The sequence below is a fragment of the Frankliniella occidentalis genome, unplaced genomic scaffold, assembly GCF_000697945.3.
Source record: "Frankliniella occidentalis isolate FOCC.00 unplaced genomic scaffold, Focc_3.1 Scaffold18, whole genome shotgun sequence".
NCBI classification, from domain to species: domain Eukaryota; kingdom Metazoa; phylum Arthropoda; class Insecta; order Thysanoptera; family Thripidae; genus Frankliniella; species Frankliniella occidentalis.
In genome coordinates this window covers 1,198,057-1,202,520 of record NW_026267148.1, presented here as the reverse complement: position 1 = coordinate 1,202,520, position 4,464 = coordinate 1,198,057, and the positions used below count along the sequence as shown (strand labels likewise).

Here is a 4,464-nt window from a genome sequence, read left to right as displayed (position 1 = left end):
GGTCAAAGACCAATAGCAAAAAGCTCAGTTTTCGACTGACATCACTCGCGCATGCACCTTTTAGGGCGAGGAATAAGCTCGTTTTTAGTTTTAGCGATGAGAGGCATTGCAAATGAATTTGGCGATCTTATTTCTTTGGCATAAGAAGCTTGGCTCCTAACTTTGCGTCCGGACTTTTTTCGTTCTTGCCGATCGGGTATCGTTTACGAAGCCGTTATCGCCTTGCTTTCGAAGCGCAGAGCGGCGCGTAGCGCCCCGGCCGGTTGGAGACCTTATCAAGATGGAGCGGACGCCGAACGAACGCCGGGCGTCAACTCCACTCGGCGTGACTGGGCGGGGGCAGAGCGGGGTGGGTGGGGTAGGGGGTCGGGGCGCGGTAGGACAGGGTGGGGCAGAGCAGGGCGGGCCGGGGTTGTTGGCGAGGTCACCGGGAGCGGCTGTGTGATAAGTGGGTCACTGCCTGCTGCATCAGATACAGACCCACCACCACCACCCGGTGCAGCAGTTTTTCATGGGGAGTTAGCTCAACTAGAGGACGTGGGCGACGTGGGCGTGTCGCAGCGGGGTGGAACAAGGGGCGCGACGAGCAGGACCACCAGCCGGAGAGCGGAATATAGTTTTACTCCGCTGAAGGCTAATGGAGATGGAGGCCTGAGGCAACTTGGAAAGGGAAAATGGTATCCGGACGGAAGTGTGTTGGTGGAGCAAAAGTAGAAGAAGGTTGCCGGGATGCATGAGGCGAAGGTTGTTTAACGCGATCCGCTGTTTACACTTCAGAAGAGGAGGGGGGACATACTTCTCTAAAATATGAATAATAAGGACAGGAAATTTTGAAATAAGAGAACAGACAAGCGCACGGAAGCGCAAAGTAAAGAGGTGAAGAGCACGTGCCCGTAAACCGGCAGTAATCACTACGCTCCTTCGTTTTCAGCATAAAACTTTACTCTCACATCACCACATTCTTATTAAACGCATCATTTTGCAGAAGAATTTTCCGAGAAATTTTCACCGTTACTACTTGATACGTAGGCATCTCTGATTAAAAGTGTAAGAGTGGAGCTGGTCCGGGCCCCCGTGAGGTAGACTGTTCCGCCGACGCGTCCTGCGCGGCGGGCTTGCCTACCCTCGGGATCGCAGGCTGACGCACCGTGTAAGCAAGCGTCTTCGGATCTTGCAGATCTCATACCCCTTGGGATCTCTCACCCGATCTATTCGCCTGACATTTCCATGCGGCAAAGTGACACATTTGAAGGGGTTCAAAATTAGAATGGTGACGCAAGAAGTGACGACGTGAAGTCGACTCATTATTTGACCGGTTCCGACGCTCCTTCGCATAGCCAACCGTTCCACCAGGAACAGCGCCGGATGCGATGTTGCCTAGAACGGGCCGGAAGCTGCCGGCGGAAGCTCTCCCACGCTGTTTGATAATAGAACTCGAGGTGCTGATAAGAACACGTCGTCTAGGCCAGTTTCTGACTTCAGTCCCTAAAATGACGGCCAACCGAGCAGTCTTCAGACAACCCCACGCTCCTTTTTTTCTTGGAGCAATGGCTTTATGAATGAGGGTAGTACAACAAGCTGACCACCGGCCACGATATTTCCGAGCAATCGTGCTCAGTGAGCTTTGCACGAACATTTCTTATCGGGAATGAAATAGGAAAATGTACACATACTTTGTTGTGGCGCTTACCCGTGCTATTCAACGCGCGGCAACCTGTTGGCTGAGCACGGGGGGTAAAGGGTCAGCGACACGCCTTATTACCCAGACCCAGACAGGGCGGGGCCGCACGGCGCGCGGACTGCTAAGAGCAGCAGTTATTGACCTAATTGCCACTCTACATTACCCGTAGGGTGACTCTGACTCTACAGCTCTACATCACATGGTTAGTCACCCCGCATTGGGGCGGCACGCTAAGAAAGCAGCACAGGTGTTTCGCAACTCAAATAATGAAGAAAGTATAACCAGTCTTAAAATTGTAAACAAATTCCATTTCACTTGTGAAGTGATCGGCGTAAGTAGGGCTGCGGTCCTGACCGAGAAGAAATCGGCGGTGTGGCGGGGACGAGAAAAATAAAGGAGGATAGATAGGTAAAGATGGGGGTGAGAAGAGAAAGAAAGGGAGTGAGAAGGTTGGAGGGAGGGAGTAGAAGAGAAGAGGGAGGGAGGGAGAGGGAGAGAGAGAGAAAGAGAGAGATGGTGGGTTAGACAGAGAGTGAGTGAGTGGGAGAACGAGAAAGCGAAAGAGAGAGCATGAGAGAGAGCATGAGAGTGAGAGAGAGCATGAGAGCGAGTGAGAGTGTGAGAGAGCGAGAGAGTGAGCGAGAACGAGAGAGAGAATGGAATGGCAAGCACGATTGTGGCTGTACTCATTACGGCCGCGTAGGGTTAATGCGAAAAGTTTTCGTCCAGAGGAAGAAGGACGGCAGAACGAAAAGGAGAAGAAAAGGAGAGGCGGGGTGGGAGGACAGGAACTAGACGGACAGCCGCAGGAGAACTTGTACGTGTCGGTGAGAAGGGAAGGAGAATTGAAATTGATGACGTCGTATTCGGGTCAGTGACGAAAGAATCATACGGAGCAGGCGGCAGTGCCTACAGATGATGCAACAAATTTAAATCAAAAAATTATAATGGAATGCAATCTTGGTGTTCACAACACAGTCGTTGTAGTAAAAGACCAGCAGAACTTTGCAAAAAAAAAGAAGGCAAATGCCAGGGCACAGAAAAAAAGTCTTTAACGTAACGGAGTCATTGCTGCTCGGAGACAGCAGAGGAAGGGTCTGCTCTCTCTGTCACTGTCGCCGACTAGAGAAGTTGTCGAATCAACTCGATTGGAACGAGTCCTTCACAACTAAACCCAAGCCCAGCACCAACACCTCTAAAAAAAAAACTCGTTTAATAGGATTTTACATCACACAAAAAAGTAAGGAAAAATAAAAGATAACAACCACGAGCCAAAAGCAGACTATATTTTTAAAAGTATTCCCAAGCCATCAACACATAAAAAAGTGTTATCTTTAAACGATAAATAAAAAAAGATTTGTCGCCACAGCCAAGAAGTTACTTGATTTGGTGACAGCCAGGCTGCAGCAGCCAAACGGTTTGTTCTGATGACTTAACACCCAAATAGTGCCAAAAGTAAACGGGTCCGCTATTACAACCACAGCTTGGCTGTAGCAGCCAACTCTTGGCTCTGACGACTAGTAGCTACCATAATGAATTAGTTGGCTGTAGTCAAGTTAAGTAAATTCTTAGCCAATACTTTTCTTCCCCGCGTGATTTAAGTTAACTCTCCGTATTTAATGCAGTACCTTTTGCACAGTCTGGAGAGGTTGAATTATTTAAAGAGTTAACATGAATCTAGAACATAATTTTCTGGGTGCAGATTCTTGCGGCGGGCGGGGCGCAGAGGATAAAGGAGGACATTGTATAAAGGATCCGGACACACATGCGGGAGAACAGGGCATGCCTGAATGGGCGCTCACGACGAAAAGGTAAGCACCGAGAAAGTGGCTTCCGATCGACTTCCGTTTGCTGTGAGCACAAGTCAACCTTTCCGTATCCGTGGGTAGATCGAATCAAAGCCGGAGCTGCGGCCCTTCTCTGCACACATGAGGCCGGGAGGGGTGGAGGGAAGCCGGGGGTAGGCGGTGTAGGCGCATACTGTAGGGGAAAAGCGCCTGGGTAGGCATACGCGCACGGCTTGGTCCCCTCCTGGCACCCGGGACCGGATCCGCTCTTGTCTGCGAGAGAGGACTGATGCGGGGCGGGCTGAGGGAACTCGACCCACCGCCGCACCAAATACTGATACTGCTGTTTCCTTCGTTGCCTCGGCTAAACCTCCGGGAATAGATATTTTCGGCGTCACTTTATAAGATGGAAACTATTCCCAGCGCGGGCGGTCTTTCTCCAAGTTGGTATTCCCCTAGGATTGTGCCCCCTTCTCCCCCAGCCCACCATGCTACACCATCGCACCACAAACCCAACTAACCCTCTCTCCCCTGGAAAGCAAAACGAAGAGTGAGGCAGGAGGGGGAGGGGTTGATTGGTCCATAGAGTGGGGCCCGGTGGGGCGAGCGGGGCTGGCTCCTCAGCGGCGCGGTGGCGGCCCGGGCGGAACTACGGCGAGGGATGTGGTGATGCTTACAGAGAAAGAGAGGGATCCCGTGCAAGCGCGTTATGTACTTATTTTTCTGCATCCACGGCGTTAGTTCGCGAGTCAGGGCGCGTCGGGGGGCGAACCGGAGGCGAAGCAGTGGGACAGGGGCCCACTCACGCCCTCTCAATGAGATACAACGCGAGGGCAGGAGGAGGGTTGTCAGCCGGCCGCCGCTAGCTGCAGCCCGGTGCGCACTGTTGGCGAGGCGAAAAATTGTCGAGACAAAACTTGAGAATGGTTAAGAGAACAGGGCGAGAAGTTTGCCGTTCGTAATGAGCTGGGGCGGACTGGGGCTTTACGACCCCTG

General features: G+C 51.9%; 1 protein-coding gene across 1 annotated transcript in view; it reads right to left on the bottom strand.

Moving 5' to 3' along the window:
* Positions 1 to 4,464, bottom strand: part of LOC113210666 (protein turtle homolog B) — a 359,298-nt gene that overhangs the window by 33,860 nt on the left and 320,974 nt on the right. The window lies entirely within an intron of this gene.